This window comes from Aphelocoma coerulescens, chromosome 9 (genome assembly GCF_041296385.1).
Source record: "Aphelocoma coerulescens isolate FSJ_1873_10779 chromosome 9, UR_Acoe_1.0, whole genome shotgun sequence".
In the NCBI taxonomy this organism is placed as follows: domain Eukaryota; kingdom Metazoa; phylum Chordata; class Aves; order Passeriformes; family Corvidae; genus Aphelocoma; species Aphelocoma coerulescens.
In genome coordinates this window covers 13,329,609-13,349,733 of record NC_091023.1, presented here as the reverse complement: position 1 = coordinate 13,349,733, position 20,125 = coordinate 13,329,609, and positions in this window count along the sequence as shown.

The following is a 20,125-nucleotide window of genomic DNA, read 5'->3' as shown; positions in this document are numbered from 1 at the left end:
CTTATTCTCTTCCTTTTATAATTGTCACTATGTCTAAACTCCAGGGACCAGTTCTAGGAATAAAATAATTGAAACTCCCGGTCCTATATACAGACATTGCCAAATTTTTTTTAGTTCAGATAGCGATGATAAAACTAAACAAAGACCACTAACTTATACTAATCCATGAAAAAGCAACCAGATACTGTTAGGAATTGTACCTAGATATTATTGGTTTTGTGCCTGATAACACAGTTATACAAAACACTGACATCTTTCCAGGTGTGTTCTTCTGTGACTTGCGATGTTCAGAACTTCACGTATATGAAGGCACTTAAAAAATGAAAACCAACAAACCCTATTAGAAGGCTTCAGGTGAGCTGAAAACAGTTATCATAATTACAAACTTCTAATGATTGGCACAATTTAATCACAGCATTTAAGATTTATTAAAAGCAGGGTAGTATCTGCATTCTGGATTAGCCTTTCAATGTTCCCAGGTCTAAAACAGGTTAAATAGTACACAGGCTTGAATCTCTAACTCTTTTTTCTTTTTTCTGTTTGGTCATTGATACTACAGTTTCCAAATTCTGAACCAAACCGCCGTGACAGTGGACTTCAGCCTGAACACAAATACTAGGACAAGAGAAAAATTCAATATCTAAGAAAAACATTTAATGACCCCTACAGGTTTTGTATTCACACAGACTTGGATGCTGATATTTTTAGAGAGCTGTACTCTACCTATTGCTATGAATAGGCTTGGAGATTCCAGTTAGCAATCGTGAAGGAAATTCCACTCAAAAGGAGGTATCTCACTTTACTAATAATGTTGCAAAATTTGGCAATTGTATATTAAAGTAAGATATACTGGTCAAACTACATTACCATATTTATTATCTATTGCATTTTTCACAGTCAGTTTTCTGTTTTCTTTGCAGTACCAAGTAAAGAAAAAAAACCCCTAAAAATAAATTTCAAATGAAATTTATAAAGTTATAGTTAAAGAAACATTATCCCTAAAATTACCATTTGAATGATAAGCAATTTTGAGAGTAATTATAGTGCACACTCTACATTCAATGCATTCTGATATATGGATAATTACTCCTGGTAATATGTGTTAGTTAGATTTTATAACAACAATAACAATTTATTGCAAAATTAATTCCTTGGCACAATTTAACATTTATTGATGTGAAGTCAAAGTGAATTGATTTTATTGCAGACCACTTGTGATACGTTTTCCCTATGCTCCTGCCCTAATTGGTTATTATAGGTCATTTTGGTATTTAGTTTTAAAAATAAATTAATTTGGTACCAAGGTGCATTTAGTAAAATGGCAAGATATTTACAGCTCATGTGGTTTTATTTAAATAAAAAATGGTAAGGTAATGCAATCATCTTTGGTTATAAAGTGATGGATGAATTGAAAACATTTCTGAATCAGGTCAATGGTAGTGATGATTAGTGCATTGTTAATCAAGTTGCTGAGATTGCTATCAAAAGCTTTATCTCTTTCACTCAGACTGGTGAGAGGATCATGAATATTAAACAGATTCAAATAGATCTGCACTCATGTAATATGGAGCACTACAAATGAAAAGGCTAAATGAACCCAGACTGTGACTTTATGCACTGATATATCTCTTAACCAAAGAGGAATGTCTAATCCATTTCTATACTTGTATGAGGCTACATACTTTGCAAGAATACAAAGGCGAGTATTTCATGTACCATATTCATTTATGGGGTAAATACTTATTTACAGCCCTATCCATGTGAAGAAAGAATAGCTGTGGAAAGGTTTTTCAGGACTGAAACAATACTACTATAGGCCAGATTTTAATTTCTACAAGACCAATAAAAATCCAAATAGTGCACTTGAAATCAGCAGCCTCATTTCAATTACATTGCCCCTATTTTATTATTGCTGTCTTACTTGAATTTAAGATTTAGTTCAGTGTATAGTTTAATTATATGTCTGGAATCCTTTAAATCACTTTAAATCTTAGAGGAGATATAACAATTAATGTATATAACCACAAATGTATGGTGCAAATATGTAGACAGTGGAGGCCTGAACCTGCACACATGCAGGTATGTGCTTAGCTGAGTGCTCCTGAGAAACTCCATGGATGTTCAGCTGGGTTAACCAGGGACACAAGAATAAACTGCTTTTATTTCGCAGTTACAAGGCCTTCACTAAAAACAGTTCTTTGCAATCAAATATACAGAATGAAAATCCCAGATGAACAAAACAGAATGAAAAATCTAACCTCATGCTTGTGTCTATTTGATAAGTAATATGTTAGAAAGAAGCCAAAACGGATCAGATGTCAGCAGCTGTCTTTCCAGGGAAAGACACTGACTCTAGACTGAGTTCTTTTTAAGCTGGTTTAAATAAGTTTAGAGGCTACTTAATCTTTTAAGGATACAGAGCCTGTACCTTTTCAGTACAGCAGTCTGTAGTATAAACAGACCCTCAGATTGTCTCAGATGTGCTGCTTTTCTGTAAGCAATGAAGTAGGAATTCAAACCTACTCATGACTGCTAAGTATGAGGTAAATTCTTACAAAATTACCATTTACAGAAAAGACTTGGATCTAAGGCTCAGTGAGGTAATAGCAATGCAGTCTGAGATAGTCACCTATCGAAGGAGTAGTTTTCAATACACTGTGGTCATCAGTAAAAATACTCTTTTTAGGCATGCATAGTTTAAGGGATTTATATAAAATTTACAAAATTTTTACAAATGCAAGTATCAGAAATACAGAAACTTTAAAAGTTCTTGAAGATAACGCTTGTTTTGCACCTGCACCACAAAAACAAAGCCATTTGGAAGAGGAGGAATGTATACAGACAAATTACATAGCAAGTCTGTGACTATACTCAAACTCATGTAGCACTAGACTAGCAGAGCTTAATATCAGCATAATAAAACCATTACTTGTCTTTGTATTTCACACACCACCATGGTTGCCTCTGTATAGGGCACACAAATTAAAATATATGGCTCAGGAAATATCAGATCAGATCTTCTGAATCTGAAAATTTACCTTTTAATCTGAGAGAGGCAACAAATGAAAAACATTCCTAGTCAAAGCTGATCCTGCTGATTTATGTAGACCACCCTGAGCACAGTGCACGATGGAGACCACCAAAGTCACTTGGTTACGGTTAAACTACAGTGAGTCACAGTCCTGCATCCCTCTGTGTCTCTCTTCTGTTTAGTCTCTTCTCAGCAGAGAGACTGCCATTAATGACCCCCCTGCCTGCTGGAGCTGTTTTGTTGCACTCCAACATTGTACTGCGTGAGCACATTCCAGACTGGAAAAGTAAACACATTAAAAAGTGCCATAGCTCTCTCATCACCTCCTCGGCATCAGGATTTTTTATCTTTTATTCTCAGGGATGACCACGTTGAGGGACGGATTTTATACTTTGATCTGAAGAAGCTGGGATTCCCAGAAGAGCTCATCTCTTTGAGGATGGAGACACACTGTGGGTGAGTGGTCAGGAAAGCTCTGTCTTCCATAGTCCTAACTTCAGTTTTTATCTTTGACTCTAGAGAGCTCAGTGGACTGGAGATCTCTTGGGAGATCACCCATAGTAGCTTAGGCTAATCTGATGAATGGCTTTGAAGCTGAGGAGTAAGACCTTAAATATAACCAGATATTCAATGAGGAGTCAGGCAGGCATAATTCTAGATTGTCTTTTTAAGTCAGATTCTAAATTTTAAGTAGCTGGAGCTATTCAGGTAACCTTTTTGTTGGCAAAGCTGCTGTAACATCCAAGCTTTCAATGAATTTGCCCTTTTTTACTAGGGCTGGATGTAGCTCAAAGCATGCCATTTTTTTCTCCAGAGATTTGAATTCTAGATCTGAATCAACCTGCGGGGCCTCACTCATCTGCATTCTCTTCCTATCACCTGGTAGACTCTGTTCTAATTGTGGCAAAATTGTGTCACCATGCACCTGAACCTTGAAAAAAAAGACACTTAAAAATGAACCAATAAAATGATGAAAATAAAATGCAACGTGTTTTTTCTACATGTAAGATGCGTTTCAGAGAGTGATACAAATGCCTTACACAATAAAAAGCAGACACAAATTCAGGCTTTAGCACTTTAAACCCCTGTGCTGAAAAGCCCTCTGTCCCTACTGCTGGCTCTTAACTAGCTGTCAGCTGACTGAAATTAGTCTATCTCATTATTTTGTGTGATCTTCTTTATGGGAAATGTGACAACAGTCCCTGTAACTGGACATGAGGAACTACACTTAGCATTACTCTATATATATATATATATAAAATATGACTTGTGGTTTTTTGCCTGATTTATCCTGGTGCCCACTTATTCAGCGGTTTAAATCAAGGTGAACTCTGCTAAAGTTGGCAGAGTTAAAGCAGTGTAAAACAGATGTACATGAATGGGAGGAATTTTGTCCCCAGTCTAGAACATGCTAAACTAACATTTATGTGCTATTCTGCCAGAGGAACACTTCTGGCTCTTAAATGCTGAGGTATTTGAAGTCTTACTGCAAATCCGCAGAGCAAGATCTGGCTTACATGTAATCAAAGAGTGGAAATGGATGTTGAATACAGAAGCAGCAGTATGCAAGAGGAAAAGGAACAGAGGGAGCCAGTATGACAGTTCCTCAAGGCAGCCATGACCATCTTGGGTGTTTCTGGTTAGAGCTGTGTTTTAGTGTATCATTATTTTAAATCAGCATATTTTATATATTAGACTAGGAAAAAGCTGAAAAAACCCTCTGTGTCCTGCAGAGGGATCTTAAAAGATGAAGAACAAAATATTCATGAATCTAAGCTGAGAAGAAGGATTATTAGGAGATGCAGGAAGTTGATTTTGTCTGTCAAATTACAGCCCTATGGACATTTCAGGATGTTTTTGAAATCACTACAGTCATAGAAAAATGAAAGAGTAGCTAGAGAATGTTGATAGTGCTGGATCAGCTCTGTATTGATGCAACTGAATTTTTGAAAAAAATATAAATTCTGTAATTATATTTGGTCCATAGATCATTAATTGAAAGCTGTCTGCAGGAAAAGTGTTTCCTTTGCCAGTGGCATTCCCTTCTTCTAGCCAAAAGAAGATCTTTAAAAAAAAATGTCTAAGTCCACCATCAAGGACATAGAATTAAAAACAACTTATTCTATCTTTCTCAAAGCAATGCCAGTGTTGTTAAACAAAGTGTTTCACAAGACATTGCATAATTATTAAAGTCTATCATTAAGCATTTTTGCACTAAAAGTATAGGATGGCATAAAATAACAAAATTCCATGGAAGCATTGAAACTTGAATGACAGATACTGAGAGCTGAAATGATATATTTAGTTTCCAAATTGCATATTGCTTAAGTAAATCAGATTCATTCTCAAGGACCAAGTTCCACTCAGAAGAGTCTGAATTTTTTATTTTTTCACAAAGAAACAAATAGCATAACTAAAGAAACAAACAGCATAGCTGAGAAAATTAGTTATGTCTTCTAAACAGAATTCACTAAAAATATACTGCTCTTGAATTCCAGAGGGAGCACTTTCAGAGGAATTGGTCTCATAAAGGTGAAAGATTGGATGTATTGAGTGGCACTAGCAAACTTCAGGAGATCATGCTTTTTTATGGCATAGTAGTATTCAAAAAGATAAAGAACACCTGTGGAACCCCTCAAATACAGTGGCATGTGCTAGTCAATCTTTCTGAAAAGTATATGCCCAGCAGTGCAGCAAGACAAATGATTTTTAATAGTTCCTTTGGATGGAAATGTCAAAAGATTATTCCACATAATGTAGTACTAAAACTTCGCTTAAAAATAGACACATAATAAGTTCAGGTCTTTATGTAGCTTACAATTTGGCCAAGTCATTGTACTCTGAGAAAACGAATGACAGTTTTATTCTAGTTCAATATCAGTGCTTTTCTAGTTCAATATCAGTGCTTTTCTAGTTGCATCAAAAGGAAGAGATTCATTTAATTTGAAAGGAATTTCCAAAGAATAATCTTAAGTATGATACGAAGTTAAAGGAAATATGGTGGTTAATTGTTCAGTGTTCCAAAGTTAGCAAAAGTTCTTTCTTTTCATGTGGTATTCAGGCCCATGGTTTGTGAGCTTCACAACTGACAGTTATGGGGCACAGCCATCTTAACTATTAATGCATCCTCACCCACTTCAGCACCAAATTTAATCTTTTAGCAATAAAGCAGCATTTGCTGAAGTTCTACTGCTCGACTTGCTTATAAGCACCACCATTTTATTACTGTTTTCTCTTTTGAACGTTGTTCATTATTTGTTCATCATTATCTGTGTTTATAAACATCACATTGTGCTGTTGTTCTTCTTCCCCATGTACAGATTTTTTGTTTTCTTTTTCAGTACCTCTATTATGCCCTTCAGAGGGGTTGTGTGAGCACACCTTTGATGGCAATCTTCTTGCTGTGGGCGTCTTGAATCCACTGCTTGTGCCCCTGACTTTGGTCTCACTTCCACTTGCACACAGGAAAAGCAGTCATACTGTTTCCACTCTTCAATTCTAAACTACTATGATGTGCAAGGCCCAAAAGCTGTATCATGGCTCTGCTTTCCTGGCTGGATTCTCAGCACTGTGTTTGCAATAACTCTGCTGTCACTGGGCATATCTAGGGGCGCTGTAGCTGAGTGCTGAGGGCTGTGATAGTCTGTAATGGTGGTCCTGTGCAGACTCTCTGGGGTGTTCCATGATCTACCCATGGCTCAGGTCACGATTTCAGACTCCCCAGGGCCCTTCATCCTGTCCCCAGTGACCCTGCAGCGTTGCCACCTCCAGCTCCCACAGCCAGTCCCCAGGGCTGCCCGACACAGGGGCTGGGGCTGTCCTGGTGCACCCCAGCCTGCCCTGCTCCCTGGCCACCTGTGGGACACACCCTGGTTGTGAGGTCTGCCCCTGCCTCCCTGGGGCATTCCCAGCTGCTCCCAGCTCCTGGAGACAGCTGACCTGCACACCCAGAGTGATTTGGGTTTCAGGTCCTAAAGGAAAGCACAATTTAATCACCAAACTTTCCTTCCTTCTTTCCAAGCTTTGAGGTGTGCCAGGAATGCACAAAGGGCCAAGGAATGTATGTCACTAAACAGCAGAAAATGCCACTGGTGAAGGTGGGTTTGCAGCAAAATGAATGAGAACAGAAGGAAATAACAGAAGTGCCTGACATCTTAAAGTCTCAGGTCTGAAGACAGGGCTTTGACAGTGGGCACCCCTGCTCTGGCACTGCCTGTCTCCCTGCCACAGCTCTCTGGAGGAGGTCAGATCTTAAAGGGCTTTCTCTCCTTGACTCTAAAGCTATTTTTTCCTGAATGTATTTTATGTATGTGTGTTCTGCATGAATGTGTCCACTGCCTATTCTGTTCTCTTGTCTCCAGGAGAAAAATAACATGCCAAAGTAGACAACAATAGACAGATGAAAATTCTATCTACTTCTGTCCCTCTGTAGATCTCTGGACAGGACAGCTAATGTGACAAGGTATCTGGAAAAGTAACAAACAGCAGCGTTCCTCTCTGACTCCCAGCTGTGCTGTGGCCTTGCTATGGAGTAGATGGGAGAGAATCTGCATTCCCAAAGGCAGACCAATAGTATTTATAGAGCATTTTGTTCCTTGCCACTCTTGTTTTGCACAGAGAAGCCAGATTGTAGATGTAGATGAGGAGGAACTGGAGGCAGCCGCCAGGAAGCAGCAGCCAAAAGGGAAAGCATAATCTCCCAGTATGGACAATGCAGCATTGCTGACAAATAAAACCCACCATGATACCTGTCCCCAGCACTAAAACAGCTAATAATGAACGAGCAAAGAAGAAGCAAATTTGAGCGTGTATTGGAATTCTGTGGAACACCACAATGAAATTATTCTTCCAGGATCCAATTCCACTTTTGAAAGCAGTCAGACCCCATTTTCAAACAAGGACTGTAACATTTCCTTGATCACAAAAATCCATTCTTATTCTTCTATTTTTTTTTTAATCAAAGCTTGAATAGCCCATATATTTTACCCAAAACCAGGGTTAAGCCTTTGAGCAATTATTTTCATTAGCAGATGATGTCATCTCATCAGTAGGTATTTGTTGAGCATCAACAAAGTGAATAGTTTACAAAAGCTTCACTTCTTAGTTTAAATGAAAGTGTAGAACTGAGGGCTTTTCTTTTTTCTCCCACAGCATTGGCAATACTTTCAAACGTCTGTTTAATCCATTCTGTCAGCAGTCTCATGAGCTGATGCCTCTGCTTTAGGTTTGTGTTGATTCTTTGGCCAAGCCTTAAAGCTTTGTGGTTTTTGATACAGCACTGAAAGAGAAGCTTTGATGCTTGTGAATGTTGACTGCATGAAGTAAACAATGTGAGGTGGGTTTAAATATCCTCATTTTTTATTAAGCCTTCCAATCACATAAAACTGAAGGTAAAGAAAAGTCACATGAAAAGGAAATAATATCCTATAAAGTGAAAATATACTTAATGTTTCTAATGTTCATATCTCACATCCAGAGTCTGTTTCCATGCCATGGGCATAGTTATCCTGATGCTCATACCTCACCATTTCTAAAAAATAAAATAATTCTGTGGCAGTCAGTCTGCTAATCTGAGGATACACTTTCACCTTTTATTGCAAAAGATAGATGTTGGGAAAGATGAATATTTAGTTTATCAAGAGGGAATGAAAAACACTAATACTTAATGGATAAATCAAGAGAGAGATCAAAATTAAGTCTGGAGACTTAGTATTTTAGGAAGTCTCAGTGTTCCTCAGCATCACAAAAGGTGTATTTTTGACACATGGTTTGCATGTGGAAATCACTGTCAGAAGAACATAACTGAAGGGAGATTCAAAGTGGGATGGAGCATTTGGGGAGGAAGAAAACTATTATGACATACAATGACAAATATGTTTTAAAAGAACCCTCATGAGAAACTTTATGCTTCACAATTTTTTATGTTCTGGCTGCTGGGGTCCAATAAACACCTGACAGAAACTCTGAACCAAGGACAGCATCAACAAACAGCAAAAAAATCATCATGAACAAATCTTGGCTAAATTCTCTGGCAAGTACAAGGCAAACAGAGAAGTCCTAATTTTCATGATAGGGAGTAAAAGATAAAAGCAATTAAAGATTGTCATCCTTCATTAAAAAGTGTCTTAGAGGGAGGAAAAGTAGGACATGTTTAAAAAAAAGTGGGCACAGATTTAACCCTAATAATAGGAAAGGAGTCACATGTATTCTCTATCATGGTTTGAGATGATGACAGTGACAACTGTTGTGCCTCCCCAAATGAAGGGAATAGAAATGTTATTTTAAATACCTTTTTAAAAATTTCTTTTCTTTAATTTTTATTTACTTCCTTTTTCTTCAGCTGAAAGGTAAGGGGATATTAGGAGGAGTGAAGTACAAAAAATAATGTCTTCATACATCACTCTAGCTTTGCTTTGGGGTACATAGGAGAAAATGATGGTTTTCTTGTGATGGACCATTTCTTTTCTTCCACATCTCTTAGAAAGCTGAAATTTTAACTAACATTCTCTGCAGCTGATGGTTCTGCTCTGACACATCTTTCTATTTCCACAGGCCTTTCTCAACAGTCCAAGGGGTTAATAGAAATCTGTTAAATGCCTTTAAAATACATTTCACATGTTGTTGTGGCTGTTTCCTGGTGTGAATCTCTTATTATTTTACTGAGCCTTTTAGACATCAGCTGCTCCCCTTGCACTGAGCATTTGTAATCCCTCTGATTTGTCTGTGTCCCTGGCACAGCAGTTAGATTACTGAACCTTGGGGTTTTGTCGTGTTTTATACATGACTTAAAAATTCCAAAAGTTAAATATTGCAGCTGGACCAAAATGGGTCTGATCTTTCTTTTGCTGGTGGCCAAGACCCATTCCCTGCAGGGACAGGACTCTCAAGAAGGAAGAAGACAGTGTGGGTTTGCAGAGCTGGCATCCAGAGCTGATTGCTCAACAGAGGAGGATCACTAAAAACGTTTTTCTAGTTTTATTTTAATTCCAGTTCTTTTTTTCACTTTATTTGCTTGAGGATGCGTTCCCTTCCCGACACAACTACTCTTGCTCGCCCTCTGACGGCGCTCGGCTGCGCTGCACAGCAGCGCCTGGTTCACAGCCCGAGCGGACTTTTCCATCGGGGAGCCGACATGTGCTTCGTACTGCTGGTCATTCCCATGGAAAATAACACACGCACCACAGGATTACATTTGCACTTGACTCACATCTTAAAACATATTCTGAAATTCTTTTTCTGGCTCACGCTTCCTGGCTCAGATAAAGCCTGGCTTTGCCTGACCTTTTAATGCATGGGCTGAAGTTTGTGGAAAACACAAGGACTGTTTCACTTTGGTGGATGCTTAGGAGAAAAAGTCCCAGACCTGTAGGATGAAAGGATACTTAGGATGTACAGAAGGGACAAGATGTGGTGAATTAAGAGTAAGAAAAAAAATATCTATAATTTGGAACGTTCAAAGGGTTTTTCCACAGCTTCCTGGACATCTCTATATTGCCGTGTTTCTGCATTGAGGATATTAGACATGATTTGATCCACGGCCCACTGTAGTTTCCATACCTTCATTGTACTTGGAAAAATTAGGTTTGAAAGCTTTTAAGTTCTTTGTACTCAAGTCTCAGTTTACCTATGAGGTCAAGAAGAAACCTTTGAGAGCAGGATTTAGAGCGATTCTGTTTATTTGTTTGTTTTAAATCAGGACATTACAGTAAAGCAGTGACATTAAGGGGAAAGAAATAAAAGGGAAGACTGCTGAATCATAGTCAATGCAGTAGTAAAGGGTCCCAGGTCTGTCAGAGCACATCCCACCATGGAAAAGCCAGGTGACATTATGGTCCGGGCATCTGAGATACTCTGCTCCAGATGATCACAAGCACAAAAGGTTTAACAAGCCGAATACTTTATTATTATATATTTCCATTGCTTTATTAATATTTTTCTAGATAATTAAGGCTGCATCTTGGGCTTCTGTGTTATCGTGAGAGAGAAAAGAAATACCAATTTCTACAGATTTTTTAATCAAGCCCTTGATCTGAATTAATTATTCTGCATCATTGTAGCTCCAGAAAAGCTTCTACTAACTTCTTTGAGGGAAAAACACAGTGTAGAGATATATAAATACTGTACACTCAGAGACTAAAACTCTACTTACTAAATTTATTGTTTCATTTATGCATTGATTCAGACATCTCAGTTATGCTCAGGAAGTCGTAGCATTTACTTCCCTCAATATAGCAAGGTACTGTTTTTTTTATGGAGTTAGTGTTGCATAAACAAACAGCTCACAAGCAAGGGCAAAAAGCCTATGTATTTTAATAGATCTTTATTCATCTTTAAATTGTACTGCTAAGCTTTGCAAATGCAAAAGGCAATCTTACAAATAGGACATCCTGAGAAACAGTTATGTTAACTCGGTGCCCCCAGAAATCTTCATTGCTAGACACCTTATTATTAGTTGATACCACTGTGCCCAGTGAAATGAATGTTGTGGCTCATTATCTAGTTCCTGAAGCATCTTTGATATACAGAAAAACACCCATATGTGGCAAATACATGGGTAATGTAAGTAAATTTGATCACAGTGATTTTTCTGTTGTTTCCACCTCTGTTTGCAGAACATCAAGATCTTGAGGACAAAATGAGGTGTTTTGTCCTTGACCTTAGTGGGGAAAAGATCTCACCTGGAGCCTTTCACTCTTAGGGCATCTAAAGGAGTCTGTGTGTGAGCCTAAGCTTCTGAGGCCACTGTTAAGACTGTTTTTCTGCTCCTTATGTTTTCTCTGGCTTTTGCAGAGAAAGTTCATGCACTCTTTCCTGCTTTTCTGTATTAGGACAAGATTTTCTTTGCTTGTACTTTGCTCAAGAAAAAATGCTTAATTTTCTACCAGGGCAAAGGTCAATGTCGTCTGTCTTCTCCAATATTCCCAGAAGATTTGTGCTTTCATAAGCTTACTGATCCTGGTTATTCAAAGCATTCTTCTGGTCTCAGTGTACCAGTTTTAACAAGTTTTCCAGGGTGTATTCTGTTGAGTGGGCAAGTTGCATATAATGTAACTTTTCCTCTATAGATATCACACCACTTCATCTGATGCTTCCTACCTTCACTGTCACATTTTCTGACTTTTAAAATACAGAGGTAAGAGTTTAAAGCAGTAATTTATTGTTCCACTTGCAAGGAGCAGAGCAAAACAAAACATTTCACCAGAGCCATGTTACTTTTAAGTTCTGTATGTCTGAACCCATTAAATGAACCATGTTTGGCATTGAGGATGCACAGGAATTACACAGCAATCCTCTTGTCCTGGCAGACCTGGAATAAATAGAGTTTTGTAGTGAGGAAGGGAATTGTGTGTTCCTGGATCTGACATGGGGTGGGAAGGGATTCAACAAACTTTTCTGATGGCCAGGGTATGTCAGGTGGCGCAGTGACCACTGCACTTCATTCCTGACTAACAGGGCATTTTGGTCTATATTGGTTCCTTGGTTGAAGTGTTGTGTTTGTGTGCAAGTCTGAACAAATTGAACAGGAAACCTGAGTCTCTGTGCCTTTCACATACAATCCCAGCCTCTCTACATCTCGCTGGTGCTACTGTCTTTCCAAAAAACGTATAGACTCTCTTGCTCTCCAGGGCAACTTGTGATCAGGGACAAAACAACATGTCAAATGTGGCTTTCTAAATTTAGCTGAAGGCACTCCCACTCATTTCCACCATTTGTTTTGGTGTTTGTGTCCCTGTGACCAAGGTCACCTCCCAGTAACTGTCCCATTCATGCGTGAGCCATTGCCTAGCCCATGTTCACTCAAAAAAAATGAAAAAAAGAAGCACTACTTGAGCAAGCCAACCTTATTTGGGGCCTCAAAGGAGCACTTACAACCTTGTGATAATTTGGATAGCCTAGTGTGGGATGACAGTAGAAGAGAACATGTCATATGTAGTCAATTTTAAGTGTTTGTGGGAGCAGAAGGCACATTCTTTCATTGACTTTATAAATGAAGAATTGATAAAAAAATATTTTGATATGCATTAGGTGATTCAATTAAAGTCTGACAGGAACATTCTCTATTCTATGTTAGAGTAATGAAAACAGCATTTTTATTTGAAATTTCTGATAAAGATGTGAAGGTACTCTTCTGAGGTGTTTTTTCCCCTAAAAGTCTTATTTTAGAAAAAAATTACTAAAACAAAAGTCTATCTTCTACTTCAAATCCACTGAGGTTAAAATAGATGAGTGTTCACTTAGTTTTCATTGTATACCAAAGAGCTGAACACATTCTCTCTCAAACAGCGGCGGAAAAGTGAAAAAACACAATTTAATTACAGCATTAGTGTTAAACCCAAACTAATTAGGAATGAATAAGTATTTCTTTTGAAATTCTCTGAGTTCAGAGATTTGTAACTTGGTGATAAGATTCTCCTCGGGTAGAATCCTACTGCACAAACACAGCTTGGAAATAAAAGATAGATATTTTTCAGAAACTGAGATGTAATAACAGCTAAAACAGCAAATAAGAATCATAATAATTTTATTGAAGTTTCATGAATTCAGATCGATTTTGTTATCAGAACAGGAATTTTAATTTCTCTACAGGCTTTCTGTGGCACTCAGCATTGACTCAGCTGCTGAAAATTGCGTTGCTTCACTGAAGGCGGTAGACCAATAGTGTTTAAGCTGCGAATTTAACATAGACTTGCAGAGGTATCCAACTCCCAGATCCTCAAGTGGCTTCTGAAAATCCCAGATGTTGTAATAACCTACTGATGATGTGGCCTTTGCATTTTGTCAATCAAGTACTCATTCTTGAAGAATCTGCAGTGTAGAATTTCTCTAAAAGAAACTTCAGTTATTTTCAGATTTTGTTTGTTTGTTTTGTTTGTTTGCTTGTTTTCCCCCTGGGGCAGGGGGGACAACCTTACCTAGTATATCCTTGCTGCTGAGGAGACCTACCAGCACAGGAGGGAATGGAGCATGTATTACAATTCCTCAGGAGGAGTTCCGGACAGCCAAGCAATACTTTTTGAGGTAGTGTCTTTCTTTAAAAACCAGATCCTGAAACAACATTTAGACAGACGAAGGCTCTGAAATAGATGGGTCACTATTAAGACTTATGTATACAAATAAATTTAACATAACAGCAATACATGTCCTATTTTTAAATTATAGGTCTGCCCATTCTTCAAAGCTTGCAAATATTGGCGCAGTTTCCAAACTTTCAATTTTGACTTATGCACCAGGAAAAACCAATGCTTTCCAAAAGTGGTAGGATCCTTTGTTTGAGGCATTATGGTTCTCCTGTATGGGAGAGACATTTTTCAGCAGTTTCAATGTACTGTTACTCTATGCCACTTTTGCATTCCCTAGCGAAATAAATAAATAAATAAATAATCTGGAATAAATGGAATACATTTCGGCTCCCTGGACTCCTCTAGTTGAGCTGAAGTGCAGAGAAATAAAGATTAGATCAGATTCTTATTTTATGAGTTATTACCATTTTAAATAGCAACATCAGCATAGTTCATCAGGAGCTAATCTTGGCTCTGGCAACTCTTGGAGTCAGCCTAAAGAAACAAATCAAGGATTGTTCTCTTCAACATCTCAGTCCCTTCTTTATCTAGAAGGGCAGAAAGAGAAAGAGTAACCCATCACATCAATAAATTCTACAACCTCCTTCTTCTCCAGGTAGTTTTTGTGTAAATCTCTGCAAAAGGGGAGGAGGGTAGGAGAGAGCAGTAACCAAACAAGGGTCCCTCCTTTTGGGGTCCTGGAGGAGACTGGAAACCCTGCAAAGAGCTATTAAGAGGTTTCTTTCCTTCCTTGGAGGGTTGAGTGGGAGGGATGACACCCGCTCCGCTGTGAGATAGACTAGACTTGTCATTCCCTAACAAGTCTATTTAGGCTTGTCAGAAGTTGATGAGTTAATTATGGCTCATTAGACGTAGAGGAGTCTATATTTAAGCTCATTTGGGGTTGGTATGGGAAAGTTAATAATATAGGTGGAAGTAGAGGGAAACTGTTAAGGCTGCAGAGAATCCTTCTAAACTCCGTAAGATTTCCAGATAATCCCTGAAGCAGAGTGGGAAGGCAAAATAAGGCAAACTTTCAGTAGAAAATTGGAAAAGAATGGTGTCACTTCCTCAATTCCCCTCTTTCCGGAATTTAAATGAGAAATAGTCTAGAAAAAAGGTATAAAAAGCATAGAACTAAGGCCATCCTCAGAAAATTATGCCAATTCTGTTTGGATACCCTTCAGGCTGCTGGGAAATTAGCAGGTTCTCTCAGAAACACTGTCATTTTTACAACTCTACCCAACTACATTAAAAATCTTCCCATTCAAAATATCAATATTCTGTGTCAGAAAAGCCTGACACAAATAATGCTTCTAGCATTATTGTATAACTTCAGAAACTTTTCATTTTATTGGGACATACTATAGAACCAGTATTTTTGTGTTTTACTTATAAAAGGGGTTTTGCTGAGTTTGGCCTTTTATGGTCTTCCATTTTCTATAGGAAAAAAATTTTCTCCTTTGTAATTTCCATACCAGGCAAGTTGTCTATTAAGGCAGCCACATAACTGATCCTGTGTTATTCTCTGAATGTTCAACATGTCTGCAATGAAAGTTTCCAGTCCTTTCTGAGAGCCATGGTCGTTGGGTTTTTAACATCCATCCTCCTAAATGTTCACTAAACAGTTGCATTCAATAAGTATTAAGAAAATGAACCAAAACAAAGACTAAAAAGTCATCTTACTAAGCAGCAGCACACCACACTGTTTCTGAGTTGGGTGTAGTTGCTGAAAAAGGTGAATGCACTCAAGTAGTCAGGATTAGTTAATTTAAGAGGATTATGTTGATTCTGTGATTTCAGATTCCCTGTGTACCAAACCTGTGGTGCCCACTGCACCTCTCCAGGCTCTTCTGTGTGACACCCAGAAGCTACACATGGTTCAGTTTTACCTTATTTTATGGCATGACTTCATATGATGTTACATCAACTGCACAAATGACAAAATCTGGAAAATTTAAAGTAAGAACATGGCCTTAATTTGCACAATATTCTGTTCCCTTCCCAGGGTGTGTGAGTGTTGACTTCTGAGTAATTTTTATTTCAAGATGAATAATTTCAACAGATATATGTCTAGACATTTGTGCTCCTGCTTTCTCCTGAGCACTGCACATTTAGGTTTTTTTTATTTTTTTACCATCTCTGATTGTTTTGACAAATGCTATACTACTGTATTTGATTTTTTATGTCCTCAGATTCATTTAAACTAGTGTAAGTCTATAAGCATAAAAGCCACTGTGTCAGGGTTATCAAATCATTCCTGGTGGAATTGTTTTTCTTAATGCACAGGTTAAGAGTGCAATGTAGATGACTGTTCTTGCTTGCAACTTTAACCCTTTAAAAAAGTGTATTAATTTAAAGCTATAAAAGCAAGATTCAGAGGTTTATAGAGAATTACATTGTAGAGAATTAGTCATATTTCATGTTTTTATGCTGTTTGTTATTTTTGTTTTTATTTCACACTTATTCACATTTTCTTAAAAATAAGTGAGGAAGATTTAAGTTGAGTTTGTTCACAAAATCAATTAACCATTGTGCTGCAATATCATAGGAGTTTTAATAAACATCTCAAGTGAACGACTGAGTTTCCTCTGCCAGCTTGCAGGAAACACAAAAAGAGATCAAATCATATCTCTACCACTATGAAAATGTGCAGTTTTTTATTAAGCATGATTGGTGTACATAACAAAGTATCCCTACACTCAGGGCTTATCTCCTGTTACTTTCTTATAAATCAATACCGTTGGAAATAGTTTTCCTAAATGCATATATTAAACTAAAATAAAAATGCATACCAAAATATGGATAATTTTCAAAAATCAAGGATTTTAATGCTAAAGCATTCAGCAATGTATTTAATAATGTATTTCTCACTCTTCCCACTTTTATTATTAAATTTATATGCGAGTAAATTAATAGTGAAATTGGTGGCTTTCTAATCTATTTCTGAATTTTGAGAGAAGGGTTTTCTTAATTTATTAAGTTGTGGATATTCTGAAATCTGGTATATGTATAAATTATCTAATAAGGAGCTCAATATTTTGAAGATGTCTTATAACATGAAAAATGGCCATCTTTTGAAATTATGGGATGTATTATCACAATGCCAGACTAATCTGCTACCAATTTGTGTCAGCTTTCTGCATTCAAAAAGGACTCAAATCCTCTCTAAAAGTAGGAATCAGCTGAAGGTTTGTCTTGGCTTCATGAGCCCACTGCAATTAGGCAGCATGTGAATGTGTGCCATATGCATTTATTGCTCTTCTAAGCATGTGTTACTTTGATGTGTTAGGTTAGAAATCTAACTCTTTTTCTTGGGCAGCCTTCCTCCTGGGTCTTTATACTGCTAGGCAGTTGAGTCCAGACTTTGAAACACAGCCTAATTTAGAGGCGGATGCTGCAGCTGCTGCTGTCATTTCAGCTGATTTTTTTTCCCCTTTGATGTCAGCTTAGAGTCTCGCTGGCTGCATCGGTCCCGCAGCCACCACGATTCGCCAAACGGGCACCACAGAATTTTAAAGGTCTCTTTGCCTTTAAATCTAATCTGGGGAGCTTGAGTCTCTCACAATGCACTGTTGGCTTAGTGAAATGTTGAGTTCTCACAGAGTATGTTCTTCCTGATCTGGAGTAGACACAATTTTGAGTTTTGTTTAATGTCTGATTAAATGCTGATGATACAAGAAGAGGGAATTTTTTTTGGCAGAAGGAGGACGGGATGCCTTGCCTATTCTGCCCTGTCCTTTGCATTAGCAGCTGTGCACTAGCAAATAAACTTTTGCCCCTGATAGTTGCCCTCTTCCTTTTCAAGACTTTATATTGACAGTATTTATTACCCTCTCCATAATTTATTTCTGCAATGGTAGTATGTGCAAAGACATTCCACCTCAATTCCTTCTGTTCTTGGACCATCCTTGGCTTTCCTTTCTGCTCTCTCTTTCTGTGGCTGACATGAACTCAAGGAATGCAGGAGCTTTGACCCTTTCCAAGGCCTTTGCAGAACAATTTCTCTCAGTGAGGTTCCCTTGCTCTGGCCAAACCCTGCCTTCAGATGCTCATGCATTTTCCGATTGATTCCAATGAGACTCACATCCTTCTGGGGCCCCTCCTTGGCTTTTAATCTTTACCTTTAAAAATATAGCCAGACAGTAGTTGTCTAACTCTTTTTAATAACTGAGGTCCTTGGTTGCTTTACTGTTTTAGCTGCTTTTTCTGTATTGGAATGATGTTCCATATCACTCCACAAAAAGAGAGCAAAGCCCTATCCAGATACTCATTTAAGACATTAATTCTATGGCTTTATTTCCTGCTTTTACTTCTATTGTAGCTACTTTTCTCTATACAAATTACATTTTCTCAAAGATGCAATGAAGCATATTATTCTTTCCTGTACTTTCCTTGTAATTGCTGTATTTTGTCAAAACAACATTTTGGGTAAACTATTTTTGGCGAGTTTTTTTATTCTTGCAATGATGGGAGTGGTATTTTTTTCAGGTTTGATACTATCAGCAAATATAAAAGACACAATGGGCTAGAATGAAGAAATTTTGAGAGAGGTTTAAAATTTAGTAAAATGAAAGAATTGAATGTCTGAATTCTGAAATTTTGAGGATTTTTAATGAGATTACCAAGTGATAGTAAGCAAAGGCAATAAAAATCACAGTGATTTTCAATAGGTATAATTTTTACAGAAGTAAATTTGCTTATTTGAATTTGCTCAATTTTCACCAAAGTGAATTTACTCACTATTGATATTGATAGTACTGGACATCATTTAAAAATATTTAAAAATTCTCCTAATTTGACATAATATAATTACAGCTATGAAAGAATTTATGCATACAAATTGTTATGTTAAACTCCGGGAACTAAACCTTTGTTTAGGAGCTTTTCAGGCTGCATCCTTAGATTGCTGACTCTTTCTGTTTTTAATGTGGGTTTGACAGTAGAGCAGGAGTTTGGGAACATTTTCTTTGTAGTGACAGAAGCTTCTTGCTGCTCAGTCTGTTAAAGAGAGAATCATGTGGAAGTCAAGATATCCTCAATCAAAACTTTAGAAAACATTTTTCAAAATTTGAGAAATGAAACAAAAAGTCTTCACTGCAGGTCAAAATCAATTTGGTCTGATCTAATTCTAAAAGAAATTTTAACTTCACAATCAGAAGGCTGTTTGTACTAACATTTGTGAAAAGAAGGACTCTGTGTGATTCTTCTGGAAGAGCAACTGTATTATTAATTCCAGTGAACTACCACAATGATGAAAAACTGAGCAGCTGATATGTACTGTAGTGATAAATGTGATATTGGAGGTCTGCAGGAATTGTGAGTGTGATGGTAGGTAAAATTTTCACTCTATTGCACAGTCTGCGGCAACAAGACAGGTGAGGAATAAAAACATATGCTGAGATTGCTCAAGTTTCTTTTGTTACACTTTGCTTCAAAACAGCTGGTTGTTTCTGAGAAATTCTGTTTTCATAAAAGCCACCACAAAGCAGGAGGAAGGCTCTGGCACAGGGTGAGTGCTGTGAATTCTGAGGTATTTCAAATGTGGTCTCCTTGACAGCCTGACTTGAGGAGGGGGCAAAGTTACATCACACTGCAGCAATACCCACATCATAGCTGTGTGAGCCAGAAAATTGTGAAAAGGGATTCCTGTGCTGCTGCTGAAGCCTTGGCTCTGTGCAGACCCACAAAACTTGGTAGCCAACAGTGGCCTTTTTTTGCAAGGTGTCAGGTACTGGAGAATATTTGAAGTGGTGGCTGTGCCACCAAGTAACCAAACGGCAGGGAGAGTGTTCAGAGCAGAAAAGCATCCTTGCAATAGTGGTGTTAGTTCCAGCAAAACTAAACAATAATCAACCACTGATGCATGATAAGGAAAATTTATTAGAAAAATGGTAATAGGATTGTGTTTCTTGAGAATCTGCTGTTTCATTGACAATGAAATGCCTTAAAATAAATCTGGTTTCAAAATTTTTAGAGTCTAAGTACTTCTGGTTTAAAAATATACATGATGATTAAATATACATAACAATGA